This window comes from Rutilus rutilus, assembly GCF_951802725.1.
Source record: "Rutilus rutilus genome assembly, chromosome: 17".
Classification (NCBI taxonomy): Eukaryota; Metazoa; Chordata; class Actinopteri; order Cypriniformes; family Leuciscidae; genus Rutilus; species Rutilus rutilus.
Genome location: NC_140230.1, coordinates 15,597,668 through 15,617,570, shown reverse-complemented (window position 1 = coordinate 15,617,570; position 19,903 = coordinate 15,597,668).

Here is a 19,903-nt window from a genome sequence, read left to right as displayed (position 1 = left end):
TGGCGTATTCCAGCAGGAGTATTTATGTATTTCAACCATGTAAAACACTGCATTGTGAGAATGGGCCAAATATCAGCAGCCTTGGGTTCTGGCTAACCTTTATGTTTTTTCTTCTTCCTACAGTTGTCTTTGAATGGTATCAAGTAAGCATTTGGCAACATAATCTGTTCATAAAAAGTTGCAACATAATGTATTGCTGGAAGTAAAAGGACAGCCTTTAAATTAAGCAATAATATGATGTTTTTAAGCCACATGGTTTGGGAAACCCTGTTGAAGTGCTCTACAAATTCAAAGTATATTTCTTCTATGTCACGATTTTCTGCATCTTTGATAGACTAATTAGATGTTGTTGTTGTAGATAACTCATTGAGAAAGTCAAGAAAATGTGACCAATGCCGTATGATAACACTGTACCACAATGGAAAATGATGGCTGTGGATTTGCACTAATGCATCTGGATTTTTTTATAGACAGTGGCATATTATTACATTTATGCATTTATTCGGAAGTGTTTACCATGCTAAAATTACATGTATGCATAAATAACACTATAATTTGTATTTATTTTTTTCAGACAAAAAAGGAACACATCAGTCAAGTCAAGAAATTGTTCTAAATGACAACAGTGAGAAAGGTCAGAATCATTTTTATGGTTTTAGGAACGATGATTTATTCTTTCTTTTTTTTTTTTTTTTTTTTTTTTAAGTGTACAAATACATAAAATACATTAATTAAAGAAATGTTCATGTATTAGTAATAACTGAAAGTTAGTTAGTTAGTTAGTTTGTTTATTCATTCATTCATTCATTCATTCATTCATTCACTCATTCATTCATTCATTTATTTGCTTGCTTGCAAAAATCTGTCTTTTAGTTTTGTTGTTAGCTAAGTTTTACTGTTAGAACATAATAGAATTAATGGGAGTTCATTGGTGCAGAGTGTATATAACCACAAGCAGAGCATATTGTGGAGTAAGTTGTATTGTCTCTCCATATCTCCCATATCTCCCTCTATGATGGCAATGCTCATGTGCATTGCGGTGATGGGGTTAAGTATCAGTATGTCGAAGGATGATGTCAAAGAAAATGAAGGAACCTCCTGTTTATTTATACTGACAGATCCCAGGGATCCTCATGCAGTCTTGCCCTTCAGCTACAGCTGGACCCTCCTCCTAACAGCTGTTCCAATCTGCGTTTCCTACTCTCTTATCTCGAGTCAAATGTTCAGCTCACCCGCAAACAAGCTGCTATCAGCGTCCCACTGGGGGAAATGATGTCATCATCAGGCTTTCCTTCATGTGTACGGACACACTTTCAACTATGTTTTTCTTTAATTTGGGGATGATTTTCCTTCTTTATTTCTAGTATTAGGAAGTGATGAAGCAATGAGTTTTATCTCACCCCTCAGGCATTCGGCCAGCTCTCCATATGACCCGATTGGGCTGGGCCCAACTCTAGAGGTTTTGAAATTGTGAAGTTCTGCTATAGCCATGCTAGGATGCCATCAGCCGTCAAAGAAACCGAAAGTAAAAGCATGTTTCTCCCAGACAACAATACATGTCATATGTGACGCTCTGTAAACAATGTGAAATGCTTCCATCATGCATATGTGCCGCAGCATCAGTCAGAACTAAGTATGTTTGGTAACACTTTATTTTACAGTGTCATTGTTACACATTACATGTAAATAACTATAAATTATGCATAATTACATGCAATTAATCATCTTAACCCCAACCCTATAGTATGTACTTGTAGTTAATTATTATTACTCAGTACTTGAATGTGTAATTACACTGTAACACAGACACCTTAAAATAAAGTGTAACCATATGTTTTAACATGGACCACTGGGGATCACTGATCTAAAGGTTGAATCCGAAAGCATAGAAAGCTTGGACAGCGCTCTTTACCTGTGCTGACATCCATGGTTTATGTGCTTAGATCCTAACCCCCTTTCCTTGTTACTCTAATGTACTTTCAGTCATTGGGATTTATCATGTCCTCTGTTTCCCGGTGTCACCTCATTAAGTCGCCCATGTTATACTCCAAATCTTATTTGACTAATTTATGGTTTATGATTTAGAAAGCGAGACATTAGTATTTATGCACTGAAATCAAATGGTGTAGGATTTACTTTGACACAATTTTCACACATAAATTGCTATTAAATTTCACAAAGAATTACAAAGAAGTGGCAAGTTAAATGTGAAAATTGAAGTAGAAAGACTGAAATATATTCGTGTAAAATTATTGGCTGGGGTGAACATGCAATATATATTTACTAATCATTAAGTTTTGTCCAGCTTCATTTAATAGATTTTAGATTATTATTCACAAAACATAAGAGCAGATCAGTGTTGGGCCACTGATGCAGTACACACCACTTTAGGATGCCATTATTTAACAATGTAATGGCAAACAGGCCCTCGAGCCAAATAATTGAGACCTGTTTTATATTTGGTTCACCACATGTAGTGCATAAGAGTGACACTGCTGAAACCCACCAGCCATATGTTTGACACCTTTCAACACCTTTTAGTAAAACATGATTTTGTTGTTGGAGCCCAATTAGGATGCAAAAACTCATTTTAATTTCAACAGCACTTTACAATAACACAAACTTAAATCATCATCTTTTTCAAATCACTTGAAACATGAAGCACTTCTGAAGAACTAATTTTATGTATTAACATCAGATACAAACATCAAATTTTCACATTAGCGTGCATCATGTACGTTATAAGTGCTAACTGATGTGTGTGCTCATTCAGTGACCTTCATTCACTGCAGACGGCTGTAATTGTGGGACATTTGAGACCAGCTGTATGGATATGTTGACTTGTTGCTGAGGTGTGGTCATAGTTACAGTTTTGATATCTAAGAAATGAGAGAATAAGTAGTGGAATAAAACCAGCTGCAAAACAGAAGTGTGATCTGTTTTCGAGGAAAGAGAAAGAAAGAGAGGATAATGACATACAGATACAGAAATCAAAATCATAATGTCATCATGCTTTCTCAGAGGATAGTTAAAATCCATTTTTATGTCCTGTAGTTTTGTGGTTAAAAGTTTCTCTATGTGTGTGTAAATGGGTTGTCAATTGGGCAAAAAGGTTGATCTCGCCAAACCACCCACACAAAATGTACTCACATAACTCCCCTTATGGAATAATAATCATATAAAACTCATGATTTTCATATCCCACAGCACACAGCTAGAGCTTCATTCCAAAGCATCAGGTCCCGAATGGCTGGAAGGTGATTGCGAGAGTAAAGTGTAACGATTATGTTTTTTTCTTTTACTTATTCAGCAATATTCATTTAAAATGTATTTAGCATATCATAATGAATTTTAACGACAGGGAAAAACATGAATCATTTGGAGTTATTCATAAAATAACAAGCTTACCCTTACAAAAAACTATAAGTATGATATTAAGTTCACTCAAAGAAAACTTCCAAGTATTCCTGCAGTATAAAATTACTAAACTAGCTGTTAACTGAGAGTATATACTTAAAAATGTACTTGCAAAAAAAGTATTTCATTTACTACTGTTATACTTAAAAGTATGCTTTTATACACTAAAAAGTGGGCCAATTTAGTCCTAAGTAGTATTGAAATAGTACACGTGCAAGTTTACTACTATTAGTACTTACTACATAAAGTACACTTAAAAATATACTTGAACTTTACTGTATTTAATACACTTAACTTGAAGTATTGTAAGCTAAATGTAGCATGTTAATGTTTTTCATTTGATTTGTCAAATTATGTTTTATTATTGTATATCAATCATAATCACCCAGGAACATTTTCCTCACGAATAGATCTGGCTGTATTGACTTCAATCTTTCTTCATACCATAACAATACGTTTTTTCATAGGATTTCAGTGTAACATCCACTCTATTGAGAAGAGAGAAGCGGAATTGACTTGATACAAAGAGACGTTCAGATGCTGCATGTTTTGGCAGCGAGCTCTGTATTGATTGCTATTGTTTACTCGTACATCTCAGATTAGGACAACAAACCGGGATGTTTATGGGAAATAATTAGTGTTGATGTATAGTCGCATATTCCTGTAATCATTCCATCAAGATCTATTTAATTACCTTTATGGCAAGTCAAACATCCTGTAATGAAAAACATGTTTGCGCATTCATTTTGCATTGTCTCTTGCACATGCACTGTTACAAAGATCGTTTGATTCTCTGGGAAAGGCTACAGGATTCTGAGAAGCCATCGAGCCACTTCTCAACAACATTACCTCTGGGTCTGCTTTTCCATGAACCCCGGCGGATCTCATGACCAACCGCCAGCAGACTGGATAAGAGTGTGTATAGAAGTGTTTACAATTTGCACAAATGGCAGTTTTTCAAATCACTGCAAATACGAAACATGACTAATATCCCTGGTGATTCCATTGTTTTCTTTTCTCCCTCCTGTCCGAGTTATTCTAGTCTGCAAAATGCTGAGGAACAGATTGAAAAGGACCATCAAGATCTAACTTTTGAATTACATTTCTCATCTGAACTCTTTAAACCAGCTTTCTTTATGCTTCCTGGAAATCCAAGATCTGTTTTTATGAAAGAAAGTATCACTGTAACACCAGAAGAAAAGCAGCCCAGTGTGTTAGAAAATTACTGCTTTTAATAAATAGAAGAAACATGCAGTGAGTCTGAATTATTGCTACTTTACATTTAGTGGTTTACATAGAGGAAATGACCCATAGCAACAACAATCATCAGCTAGATTCATTTGAAAGCATATTATATTATAAATCTACTTTGATAAACTGACAACCCCTGCAAAATCTTAACAGATTGTTGATGTAGTTCCTCTAACTTTGAGGGAAATGAAGGGAGACTGAGAGGGACACAGTAGCTGATATAATGTAATATTTGTTGGATTGCTTTAACCCTCTACTCCAGGATCCAACATTAACATTAGCCAAGTGCCAAATGTGAGTAAAGATTAGCTTTGAAGAGTAAATGAAACCGAGTTACTGTCCCATTGGCCTGTGTCTTTTTAAGGAATTGTGAAATAATACATGGTTAAAATTGCCAAGTACTAAAAAGTGCTTTGTTTTTCAATCAATTCAAAGAGATTCAAACTGTTTACTGAACTTTTACCTCATTGGACAACCTGCAAGTTTACATATCAGTAGAAGAATATTCTCTGTGTTAAGCGTTACATCATGTTAAGACAGAAGATAAATATAAAAAGGAAAAATGAGATGAACAAACAAACAACCACACACACGCACACACACATGTACACACACACACCACACACATATATATTGCTGTAAATATATATATATATATATATATATATACTCGCGCGTGTGTGTGTATATAAAGGATATTTGAATAGAATTTAGCTCTCCTCAATATAAAGCTTAAAATATACACAAAACAAAACGTTTGAATTGTAAATTAGTGGCAAGCTCTTTTTAGCGTTGGCTTTAAACAGATTGCCAAGACCACTTAAGCCTACAAAGTCAGAGGTGACAGAGCTGCAAAGATGAACCATTTTATCACCTTATTTTAAGGACGCTAAAACGGGCCCCCTCCTGCTAAAGGGGGATTTGGGGTGATAGGGTTATGTAACTTGAGTAAGGACAAGTTTACATAGGGAAAGCTTCATTCAGCAGGCATGTTTAAAGCTCTAGACCTTATTCACAGCAGTGCCATCTTTGATTTTTAACGGGAATGAAAGTGAGGCTGTGAGCGATACATATCTCTTTAGTGGGCTATACTGTTATTTAATGTGTTTTTGAATTGTTCTGTTGACGAAACACTGCAAAAATACCTTTCCAAGCCACGTCAGTAGGCATGAGTAGAAAACATGAGTTATAGAAAAAAAGGTATACTAGGAGAATTATACAGCTTTTTACAGCAGATGCCACTGAAAACACGACAAATCTATCCCTCATAGCCTCGCTTTCATACCTGTCATGGTGCTTCTCTTAATAAGGTCTATATATATGGTGAAACCGTGATTTCATTGCACTCTTAAATTGTGCACTGCAAGAAGGAAACAATCAGTCATTATTTACTAACCATCATGTTGTTTTAAATCTTTATGACGTTTTTGTCCATACAATAAAAGTATGTAAAACACTGGACCCTTTGACTTTGACTCATTTGGGACATTCTTTAAAACAGATTATTTTGTGTAATACAGAATAAAGAAATGAATACAGGTTTGGAATGACATGTGGCGTGTGAGCAAATTATCACAGAATTTTCATTTGTGGGTGAATTAACCTTTTATATCTCCACTTTGATTTTGAGAATATTAGAAAATCCTATACAGATACAAGATTAGAATGACAACAGCACTTTAAAACCAAATAAGTTGCCAAAACTCAAAAAAATTGAGGGAATCAGTTATTTTCAAATATTTAAGTTAAGAAATGTTGTACTCATACATTTTAATTGCTCTCAACATGACAATTTTGAGTAAGTTAATTCATACATTTAACTTAAAACTGTCACATAATATCAATTTAAATACTTTTAATAGTAGAGGAAATTTAGTTAGCCATATCTAGCTAATTCAGTAAATGCTGATTGGTAACATAATGCTTTGATAACATGAGCATAGCATAGCAATTGCTAAAATAATACAGCAATAAAGAACATTTATCTGTTCTCAAACCAATCTCATGCTCCACTTGTCACCATGATGGTAACCCCCCAAAAACCCAACATAACAGAAACTTGCACAATAAATAAATAAATAAATAAATAAATAAATAAATAAATAAATAAATAAATAAACATTATATAACACTTAATTTTAGCATTGACTCTCCCTTTCGAATGTCATGGCAAAGCATGCTGGGAAATAGAAATCCCAGACCAGGTTTAGTACAATTGAATTTTGTCTAAATTAAAAGAAACAAGTTCATAAAACTCTAAACAATTAAACAATTCAGATTACTTAAAATATGTCAGTTTTATCAACTCAAATGAAAAAGAAAGTTCTAAATACTCATAAAAGTTCATTTGATTGAACTAGTTTAATTTGAGTTTGCCATACTCAACCCACTTATTTTATATTATACTACTTATAATAGCCTATATATTACTTATTTTGAGCATTAGGGTTTACAGTGATTTTGGGATGAATTGGCTGGTTTTAAGACTTATTGACAGTTGTTCAAATAATGCAGTAAACGGGTCATCAGACTAATTTAGACTTTCCATGATATACAGTTGGAAGTCTACATTCTATATTAAAACAATGCAGATAGTGGAGAAACATTGTGTAATTTCCATTTAGTTTCAATTTCTTGTCATAATTCTCATCATTATTAGCCATTAGTTTTGTTTGTATTTCGGGGAAAACAATCTTTTGATCTCTCGATTATATTTCACTAACATCTGCCTGAACAGACCTGTGCTTATTCATTTTCCCCGCAATGACTAAAGCTGTCTGAGATTGAATTCTGAAGTAGCAAGATAACGGCACAGCAGGAAACGAAGAAACACGATAAAGATTTGTTTTGGTTGGCTCCCAGGACAGCGCTGAAAATAGAGGTTGGAAGGAGAGTACAGCAGTGACATACCTCTGTTACTGTGTTGCATTTAGTCTCGAAAGGAATGAGTCTGTTCTACTTCTCCACAATGGAACTTCTGATCAAGATGACTTTTTACTTTATAGATCTCTTGGGACTAATCATATAGGTAGTGGCACAGACCCTTTGAATAGAATTTCACAAATTTTCCCTTTCTCCCTTACCACGAGGAAAGCTAAATTCCATTCACAAACCATTATTCACAGGTCACACAGTCAATGAGCCATCATTTTAACTGCCAAATGACTGTAGACCCACTTTAACATATGTTGCATGTCGTCTAAATTAGCATAAATTAATTAGAGTTTAGAAATTAATACAATTCAAGGGGGTTCAAAGTAATATAGGGCTTTTCTTTCATGAAAAAAAAAAAACAAATGAAAAAAACCACAGATATTTTTCAAAATATATTCTTTTGTGTTCCAACAGAAGGTTTTCAAACAAATTGCATGTACTATCTGTTTAATCAACAAAGGGCAATTTTATCTGTCAAATTCTTGTTATTTATGAGGAGGATGTGTAATTTCACAGCACTGATGATCAAGTTGACACCGTTTTGGTCTTGTCTGAAAAATGTCCCAGAAGTAAAATGTGGAATCTCATCTGCAGAGGAAGAAGAGGATGTCCTTCTCTAACATGCTGGAATGGCTCACACATTTCTAATGACCAGATTTCCTGACAGGGCCACTGAGTGACTGATCACACCATGGTCTTTGCAACATTTAATCATAAATAATTTCCTGAAATCTCTCAGTATTACTTGTTGATGTCAATTAAGCAAACATCTGTCACCTACTACACAAAGAACATCATGGTAATATGACAAAAAAAACAGTGCACTAGGCCGAATTAAGCAGCAATAACCCATGACTTCTGCTAGCCAGAGAACATCACGTATTCTCCTGCACATCGCTGATTCTCCTTTCTTCATCTCCTCCAACCCCTCTCCACATCTGTCTGGCTTGCCAGCAAACAGATGTTTTTACTTGTTGAATTTGCTCTGTTGAGATTTACTTCTCCTTCATGAAGTGAACGCCTCGGTTATGACTGTAACCTCGGTTCCCTTTCGTTCAGTCACTACGAGTTATGTCAGTGAATGGTGAAATGGGGGTTTCGCTAGAGAGCCCTATCACCTTCGAGTTATTAGAAAATGAGCCAATGATATGAAAATACCATGGGTCTGTGGAATTTTACATCGCGAACTCCGCCCCACCGCATGGGTATAAAAGGTGCAATCTCGCCCTGCTGCTCGTCTGTGCAGTGACTTTGCACGCGGCTCGTGTTCTCCCCTGGCCGCTTCGGCACTGCTAAGACAGCTTTTCTCTTCTAAAAGAGCTGCACGGGCATGTCTTTTTAAAGATGTCTCGCCCGTGTGTTTCTGGATGTGGGCGCATGATCCATCCAACACAACACAAGATTTTGACGCATATGGCGGATGGCGGATGGCGTCCAAGATGGCGGCGCGTGCACACGCAGCGGCTCAGCTCTCCACGTATCGACATGTTTTGAGTAGTCTACTAATAGTTTATTTTTTTCTAAGAAACACGTATGCACAAGTATACATAAAATACAGCCGGCACGAACTTCTCGTCATTGGTTTGACGCCCGGGGGCTGTATTTTTAACCAGGAAGATTCTAGCCTACCGTCTGAGCTCGTCAGACCACCGGGGTCTCCGTGGATTACTCTCCCAGCCGAGAAGCGACAGAGGCGGCGCTGTGAGAGGAGGCAGAAGCGGGGCTGCAGAGCCGGGATACGAGCTAGGCTAGGCAGAGACCCACACAAGCCTCCATTGCCGAGCCTCTTCGTCACAAATGCAAGATCACTTACCAATAAAATCGAGGAGCTGGAACTCATTACATCTACGCAGAAAAGCATCCAGGACTGCTGTGCCATGGTAATTACGGAGACTTGGCTTAAACCAGCGATTCCAGCAGAGGCTATTCAACTAGCAGGCCGTGTAGCGCACCGAGCCGACAGGACCGCGGATTCCGGTAAGAACAGAGGAGGGGGGCTTTGTGTTTACACCAACGACAATTGGTGTACAAACGCTGTAATAACTGACACTTACTGCTCCCCGGACTTGGAGTATTTAACAGTAAAATGTCGCCCCTTTTACCTGCCGCGCGAATTCACAGTTGTTGTTATTAATGCTGTTTACGTACCTCCGGATGCCAACACTAAAACAGCTTTGGCTTATTTGCAAACTGCCATTAGGAAACAACAGCAGGCTTATCCAGAAGGAGCTTTTGTCATAGCAGGTGATTTCAACAGAGCCAACTTAAAAACTGTTCTCCCAAAATTTTACCAGCATGTAAAGTGCCCCACAAGAGGGAAAAACATACTCGACCATGTTTATAGTAACGTTAAGCATGGATATAAGGCATCACCTCTCCCCCACTTAGGTCTGTCTGATCATATTTCACTGTTTTTGACTCCAGCATATAGACCAGTTATCAACCGAATCAAACCTACTGCTAGAATAATACAATTATGGCCGGAAGGAGCGTCTGAGCAGCTGCAGGACTGCTTTAGACGCACTGACTGGAGCGTATTTGTGGACAATAAAATCGACATCTATACATCCTCTGTGCTATTTTATATAAAATGCTGCATTGAAAATGTCACCACCACGAAACGGATTTGTATATTTCCTAACAACAAGCCGTGGATGACCAACAATGTAAAACATCTGCTGCAGGCCCGTAATTCTGCTTTTCGGTCTGGTGACAGGCAGCTTTACAGTGCAGCCAGGACGAATTTAAGGAAGGGCATCAGGGATGCTAAGGCCGCTTATAAGCAGAGGATTGAGAACCACTTCTGCAACTCCGACCCCCGCCGGGCTTGGCAGGGGATCCGGCACATCACGGGGCAGATTAACACCACTTGCCTGTCTAATAGCAGTGCTTTAATGGCAGAACAGCTTAACCGGTTCTTCAGCCGCTTTGAGGTGGAAAGTACTGAGACTACCATCAACCCTGTTCCAGACACAAATAGCCAGGTGCTCATTCTTCAACCTACTGAGGTGATACGCACTCTCCGTAAGATCAAGGCATGGAAAGCATCTGGACCAGACAGCATTCCAGGGCGCGCACTCAGAGACTGTGCAGTTGAGCTAGGTGAGGTACTCACAAACATCTTCAACTTGTCTCTGTTGCAGTGCACTGTTCCAACCTGCCTGAAGACGTCTATAATAGTGCCGGTGCCAAAGCATGCTGCTATAACATCCCTCAATGACTATAGGCCCATTGCACTAACATCTATAATTATGAAATCCATGGAGAGGCTGGTTTTACATCATATTAGGTCTGCTCTGCTACCCACCATGGACCCCCACCAGTACGCATACAGGGCCAACAGGTCGACAGACGATGCCATCAACATTGCACTCCACACTGTACTGAGCCACCTGGAACATCAAGGGACGTATGCACGGCTTCTGTTCATTGACTACAGTTCTGCTTTTAATACCATCTTATCAAACAGACTGTTTTATAAGATGTCTGACCTAGGCATACAGCATAACATCTGCCTGTGGATTAAAGATTTCCTAACAAAGAGGCCACAGTCAGTGAGGATGGGCTCACATTATTCCACAACTACGCTAATCAGCACGGGAGCCCCACAAGGCTGTGTGCTAAGTCCCTTTCTTTACTCCTTGTATACTCATGATTGTGTATCATCTAATGACAACAACATCATAATCAAATTTGCGGATGACACGACTGTGCTGGGGCTGATCACCAGAGGAAATGAGTATGCCTACAGGGATGAGGTACAGAGGCTGACGACGTGGTGCACGGAGAATAATCTTACCCTAAACATCAAGAAAACGAAAGAACTTATCATTGACTTCAGGAAGAAACAGATTGTTCACACACCACTGCATATCAATGGGGAGATAGTGGAGAGAGTATCAAGCTTTAAATTTCTGGGCACATACATTTCTGAGGACCTTTCATGGACAACAAACATCATAGCATTAGTCAAGAAGGTTCAACAGCGGATGTACTTTCTCAGAATGCTTAGGAAAATAAACCTGTCAGCGCGTCTCCTGGTGTCATTCTATCGCTGTTCTATTGAAAGTGTCCTCACATATAATATGCTGGTGTGGTATGGAGGCAGCTCGGCTGGTGATAAAAAGGCACTGCAGAGAGTTATAAAAACCGCACAGAACATCACAAATCAACAGCTACCTGCTTTGGATGACATTTTTAACTCCCGCTCCCTGCAGAAAACACGCTACATTGTGACGGACCCGAATCATCCAGCCCATCAGCTTTTTGAATTGTTGCCATCTGGAAAACGCTTTAGGTCAATCAAAACACGCACAACCAGATTCATGAACAGTTTTTATCCTAATGCCATCAGGATAATGAATCATGAACTGAAACTACATCCTCAAATTATCACCACAAGACATTTTTGACATGTAGACAATTAAGTGAAATAATACTAAGCACCTTATTTAATAATGGGCAATTTGCAATGTGACTGTAACTACTCTTGCTGTGAACGTTGGAAAGTATAAAAATTTCATTGTATGGCTGTACAATGACAATAAAGGAATCAATCAATCAATCCGCCTGGTGGTCACGAGTGCTGCCTAGCGTGTTTGGGCTTTAATCACACTCAGGCAGCGCTCGTGGATGAGTCATGTTCTCATTGCGGGAACATGCCCATCGTGATGTTGAGATCAAGGCTCAATGACCTCCGTGGAGGGAGAGTCCCCTCTGCCACACCCTAATTTATCTCCTCCTCGAGAGGGGATACTTTGGCTGGTGATCAGGGTGATCTGAGGGTTACGGTGTGGAACAACCCGACGATTCTTCCGTGGACCACACCCCCCTGCACATCGCAAGCCATGGAGCTTCCGGGTGAGCCTGGTTCCTCTCGGGGACCCAATGTCTCATTCGGGGCTCCAGTGGATGATACTATGTCGCTCACAGCATCACAAGGTGGGCTTGATTCCTCTGGGGATGAGGATTCGGCTGCATTGCCTCCCTCGGGAGTGCCAGCGCTGCCCGAGTTGGATCCAGAGCTGACGGCCATGCTTGCCTGGGCAGCTGAGAGCATCGGGTGGGAGTGGCACCCACCGCCCTCCCCCGAGCGTTCAAGGCTGGATGATTGGTTCCTGGGGGAGGCTCGTGCTTGCATCCGCCCCCAGTGCCTTTCTTCTCGGAAGTGCATCAGGAGGTCACCAGGTCCCCGTTGACTTTCCGTGGCCCAGCGGCGTCCTCCGCCTTCTCTTCCCTCGACAGAGCAGCGGCCAACCTTGCATACCATGGCCATCCTTCAAGTCCATTAGGCGAAGGTGCTCAGGGACATGCACGAGGGAAGAGCTGACCCGGGGGTCAAGCAAGAGCTGCGGTCCCTGAGTCAGGTGATGTCCACCTGTGTGGTCCAGGAGTGACATCTGTGGCTCAACCTGACCGATATGCGGGAGGCTGAGAGAACTCGTTTTCTCAACTCCCCCATATCCCAGGCTGGTCGAGGACTTCGCCCAATAGTTCTCGGCTGCCCAGAAGCAGACTGAAGCCATAAAGCACATCCTGCCCCGACGGCCAGCTACTGCCTCCACCCAGCCATCGGTGCAGCCCCCTCAGTCTGCTTCCCGTCGAGGCCGCCTTCCTGCGACTCCCGCCCCTCCTGCTCGGCCCAAGCAGCAGCCTTCACCTGGGCCGAAGCAAGGAGGTGGCGGGACAGCCCGGAGCAAGCTACCAGCAGTGGCTACCATCACTTCTGCTAGGGCCTTGTCCACGAGACACGCCTATGCTCTGAAGTGGAACCTCTTTGTCACCTGGTGTTCTTCTCGCAGAGAAGATCCCAGGAAAAGCCTGATTGGGTCGGTGCGCTCCTTCCTCCAAGAAGGGTTGGAACGAAGACTGTCTCCTTCCACCCTGAAGGTTTACATGGCTGTGATCTCTGCGCACCACGACCTTGTGGAATAAAAAATGGTGGGACAGCTTGACCAGGTCATCAGGTTCCTGAGGGGGGCGAGGAGACTAAATCCTCCTCGCTCTCCTCTTATACCCTCTTGGGACCTCGCAGCGGTCTTATCAGCCCTGCAGAGAGCTCCCTTTGAGCCATTGCATCAGTCGAGCTTAAGTTCCTGTCTATGAAGACAGCGCTCCTGGTCGCTTTGGCCTCCATCAAGAGGGTAGGGGACCTGCAGGCATTTTCGGTTGACGAAGCATGCCTAGAATTCGGGCCGGCTAACTCTCACGTTATCTTGAGACCCCGACCTAGATACGTGCCCAAGGTTCCCACCACTCCTTTCAGGGATCAGGTGGTGAACCTGCAAGCGCTGCCCTGAGAGGAGGCAGACCCAGCCTTGGCACTGCTCTGTCCAGTACGTGCCCTCCGTGTTTACGTAGACAGAACGCAGTGTTTCAGTACCACAGACCAGCTCTTTGTCTGTTTTGGTGGGAAGCTGAGGGGAAAGGCTCTCTCCAAGCAAAGGTTGTCTCACTGGATAGTGGACGCAATTGTCTTGGCTTACCAGACGCAGGGTCATCCATAGCCCCTAGGGGTGAAGGCACACTCCACACGGAGTGTGGCTTCCTCCTGGGCTTCAGCGCATGGCGCCTCGCTAACAGACATCTGTAGAGCTGCAGGCTGGGCGACACCCAACACTTTCGCAAGATTCTATAATGTCCGGGTAGAGCCAGTGTCCTCTCACGTACTCGCTTCCACTAGCCAATAAGTAGGACCTGCTCGGTGTCATCGCTTGCTGCGCCATTCCACTCCACGGACTGGATACTTGCGCTATTTCACTCAGATGAGTTCTTCTTAGACCCTGAGTTTCTCCTGCACTTTCGATGCTGTCATCAGAGTGCATGGTTGGTCAGCCATCGTGATTGGCTAGGTGCTTCCATGTGCATGGTTCCCCGCTTGGGCAACCCCCACATGTGTATTTCCACTGTAAGTCTCCACCAGTTTTTCATATGCATCCCGCTCTCAGGTCATATGTGTATTTTCTCTGTTCCCACCTCGGTGTGGAGATCAGGGAAAAAGAGAAGGCCCCGGCGTTGAGGTTGTGAACGAGAGGGCAGGAAGCCTTCATCCAGTTTGCTTCTAAAAAGAACGTCCTGCTTATCTGCCGGCCAATCGATGCTTAATCTTTTGACTGCTCTCATTACAACCTCAACGAGCTCCTCAAAAGCATGAGACTGAGGTGGCAAGTCCTCAGTATCTCCTGCTTCGACACTAACAACATATAGTTCCTCGGAACTGGATGGCTGTAGTGTCTGTGCCTCAATCGGGGTGGAAGTAACCGTAGCGTGTGCTTCCAAACCCTGAGAGAAGGCACTGGATCTGTCAGGTGAAGGCAGAGATAAGGCTGGGTCCGTCTCTAACCCCGCTAACAAATCCTTTTGCGAACCCCAAGTCTAAAGTCTTCGCTGTGTCTCGGCAGCAGCGGGACCTGAGCCTTGGGGAACGCGAGTCTGAGCGTCTGAGCTAAAGAACACCAGGCGGGAACGGAGTGTCCGCAATAGAAGCACATCACAGTGCTCACAGCCAGCGCCCACAAGCACTGACTGTGCATGCTCCTCACCCAAACAAACAACACACAAAACGTGTGTCCCCACCCATTAAATAACGCGGGCAGGGGTGCACACACAGTCTGAACTGCTGCTGCTTACTCGCCATAACTGAAAATATATAAAACAGACAACAACAAATAGACAAAAACAGTTTCACATAGAGCGCTTGTGAAGACACAGGAGCTAGCACTGCTTTGTTTGGGCATGCTTTATAGTTTCCTGGTTCATGACGTCACCCACCTCTGACGTTCCGCCACACCATTGGACTGATTTTACATGTGCTTCAAGACATCATCATGCAAAGCGTTTCCTTAGCGTCAATCGACGCAGCGCGAGTTCCCTTGAAAGGGAATCCTGACACTTCCCTTTTTGTAGACAATTAAATTTTTATCAGGAGGACTGAGAAAGATGAATGAGATAATTATTTTCATATAACCTGTTCAAACAGTTAACATATCGCACTGAACGATTCGTTCGAGAATTTGATTCATCCGATTGCATTTGTTCTCGAGACAACAACTCTGTGATTCAAATGAGTCAGAGCGAGTCTCCAGTTAACAACTCACTGAATTCACAAGAACGGGTGATCCTCTGAGCTTGAGTGCGCATGCGACTGATGGCGCAAAAACTAATTAATTTAATTAATTAAACTAATAAACAAATTAATGCCCATGCATCTTCCCCATTTCAAATGATGTAAAACTAGTATAGTGTTCCTCTTGTAATATTAACACATTTTGCCCTATGACGTCTTCCTCATTTCTTAATACTATATGGTATATTATTATGGTTATTTTCACATGTTTGCACGCTTGAACTATCAGTAATTATCAGTAGAATTTGTCAGTGTAACCTCCCTCCAGATATGGAGGGTGTTCGGCCAGGCACAAGTGGATCTGCATCTAGAGAGATGTCTCACTGTCCACTCTGGTTCTCACGCATCCAAGATAAAGAGAGGAACATCAGAGTTAACTACTCTTCTCCTATTAACTTTTTTTTGGTTCTTACAAAATGATAAGCTTGTCCTGCTGTTTTTATACCTATAGCAACAGCTGAATACGCTTTCCAGGGTTACTGTGGCACACACTCTATGTTGTTGTGTCTACTTTCTGCCAGTATCTCACATCATAGGGACACCGAAGTAGGGGAGGTTTTGACATCAGCTCTGAGCTGTTTGATCAATTTCCAAAAAAACTCCATTCATGGAGATCCTGATCATGGCTCTGCACTCAGTACTGAGGTATGTTTCCACTAAATCTAACTTCCTACAAACTATGCAGTTGGGAATCTTCATATTCCTGTTTTAGCCTTTTTTATGAGAAGCATCATAAAACATACTTTTATCAAATGATTCGTTCAGAAATATTCCATCTATTTTACCCGTTGACCCATTCCTCCTCACTAACAGCCAACCTCCCCCAAAAAAATAATCATCCCATTTCCCAGACCTGGGCCTGATAATTCAAAAGGAAGTTGGCTTTCTGCTTAATTTTCTAAATATCCTGTCCAGTCATCTTGCTTTTTGCCAAGTCTATGCTGGCCTATAGTGAATCCAAACTTCACCTGTAGCTTCAACTGGAGTCTTGAGATTCAAGATCTTATTATATTAATCCCACCACTTCAACACAAATGCTTCCACCCTCTCCTCTACATTTTCCCACCATCCTAGCCCACACATTAGCCCTGGCTAAAACCTCCATTATCTATTCTGTACATTTGTTAACTGTAAGCTGACAAATGAACCATAAACGGTGAATTAGTTCCGGCCACTTTTATGCCAGTCATTGATTATGGGGATATTTTGTATAAATCGACAACTACTAAACTTTTAAGCTCTTTGGATTCGTAGTATCACTGTGCACTTAGGTTTATACTAAATTGTAACTACAGTACTCACCACTGTGATCTGTACAACAGAGTTGGTTGGTCGTCATTATCAATACACAGATGTAAACATAAATACCTTTATTTATAAATCAATTTTGGGTCTATTGCCTCCATATCTTTGCTCTCTTACCCAACACAAACCTGTTGGAGTTTATTCTTTGCGCTCACAGGTTTTGTATACCCTCTCAGTTCCACTTGCTCAAACTGAATTTGGAAACTTACCAAGCTTTTCGGTATGCGGCACCCATGATTTACAAAATGACCTGAAATTGCAGACCCTGGTGTCAATGAATATTTTTAGATCTTTGCTTAGTGAGCTGTTAAAGGAAAAAACAATTTGTAAATATTTGTAATTGTTTTGATGATATGTTTTAATGTCATGGTGATTTTCTTTCTTCTTTATTTATTTATTTATTTATTTATTTATTTATTTATTTATTTATTTATTTATTTATTTATTTATTTATTTATGATAATGTTGTGCTGCTCATCTTGGCCAGGTCACTTCTGTAAAAGAGATTTTTAATCTCAGAAAGTTGTTTCTGGTTAAATAAAGGGCAAATAGAAAAATCTATTTAAATACTGTAAAATTATGTTTTTTAGAAGTAAAACTTGTTTCTGCCCTCTCCTGTACATCTTCTCACCATGTTTAGTCCTGATGATTACCTCAGTTAAGAATGATAGCATCTATCCATCCATCCATCCTGTTGTGTCCTAAAGTCAGAGACTTGAATTTAGAATTCACAATCCAATTTATACCTCAACTGAAAGTTTTATGAAACAGAAAAAAACTATCTACGCTCATACATGAAAGCTTTAGGGTAGACTTTATGCTGCATTCCATTTACCTCGGAAGAGGGATGCATGAGCTGGAAATGATGTCAAACCAGAGTTGACCACACAGGTCGGAAACTAAGATGGATGAGTCAAGGCAAACCTATGTTGTGCTTGCTCTTTCAGAATACAAACTCCTGAAGTCGGGGGTTGTTGCAGTTCCTCTAAGTTTCCCAGTTGCAACTCCGACTTGAGGGGGCATTCCAGTTATAGGGGGTTGTTTGTTTGTTTTTTCGCAAACAAAGCACTCATGTGGCTTCATAAAATTTAGGTTAAACCACTTGGGTTACATGGATTACTTTAATATTACCTTTCTGGGGCTTGAAATTGGTAGTTGCGTAGACTGTCAATGGAGGTACAGAAAGCTATCAGATTTCATTAAAAAGATGTTTGTTTTCTGAAATGAACAAAAGTCTTGCACGTTTGGAACGACATAAGGGTGAGTAATTAATGACAGAATTTTTATTTTTTGGGTGAATTAACCCATTAAGATTCTGCACATTTGTAATTTTGCAAGATCAAATAAGCAAAATTTGTGACATTGACCAGTAAGTGCTACTGTCAAAAAGGGGGGCATAACTCTAAATTCTACGGTTAGTTTCTAACTTCTTACACGTGTCTGATTAACTTATTGCTCGCATGTAATTATTTATATGAATGTCATTATGTATCTGTTTACCCTCTCTCCATCCATCTGACCATCCAACCATCCATCCACTTTGCTCCAAGGGGTACCTTCTCTTTGCTATAATATTCTTTGGCACTCCATATGAGTAGAGTACCCTCATACAACATAGCCTTAAAAGCCCTCAACCAACGGGGACCCACAGAGAGCTGCTTTCACATCTGGAACCATTTATCTATCCAGGCGGCAAACAATACAGGCAGTATGAATGTAGGTCAACTTAAGGAGAGGTGAAAGGCACACTGTTTCTGGCTAATAGTAACACAAGCGTGACTCTGCACCCAATGTGCAGCTCACCTATCTGCAGTAGACTGACTGTCTCTGCCTGAACGCAGCTCATGCAGTCATAGAACACACTGGCCTAATGGTGGAGACACCATGACCAAAGGTACAAAGTGACCACAGAAGGGTGCTGGAAATTCAAAACCTAGCCTTTTATGGAGGTGGAGTGTTCTTGTTAAATTGTTAGTTACCTTAACATAACAGTCCAGTGCAGTGTTGTTGTTAACTGAAATTAAATCTGAAGCTATGAAAATTGTTTTGTATTTAAATTGAAATAAAGCTGGTTATTAAGAAATAAACATGTTTAAACTGAATAACAAAAATACTAAAACTCAAACTAAAAATTAAAAGGAAAACTGAAAATATAAAAATGTAATTTATGATGTTTATAATTCACCATAAGTATTCTACAGTAAAATGTATTCAGTAAAATCTATTATAGTTTTTCACGATAATCAAGAAGACAGTATACAGTATGTACTTTTACATTAAAACATTGTTAAAAAGGAAATTCTCAAAATTATCTGCGTGACATATCTGTTCATATGTAATTTTAATAGTTGTGTCTCTTCTCATTAAGCTGTCATTTTTGTATTTAGGGTGTTTTATTGTTTATGTTGTAAAAAAAATCTGTGTCTGAAAATGTGATAAATATACTACTTTAAAATACTAAAAACAAAGTTCTTTAAGTACAATAACCTCATAATTTGGTGGCCATCACCTTTTCAAAGAGATGCTGCAAGGTTCATGATATAATATTCTCATAAATGTACCGTTTATGGTTTCATGCACTTATAGAAGGCAGCCTAATTTATATTCAGTGTGATGACAAAGTATTGCTTTACACTGCAGTACCAGAAAGTTTGATTCTCAGAGATTAAAACACTCCCTCTCAGAGTCTGTCTGCGTCAGACCTCTCCAAAGAATACGCAGATCATACACATCCTGACTCATGAACAATACATGTCCTTTCATGATTTAGCTCATTTTCATTCAACCAACATGATTTATGATTTGGTAAATGCAGAGCATTACCTTGCCAGAGCTTTGCTTTGGGAATTCAATGCACCGACCATTCTGAAC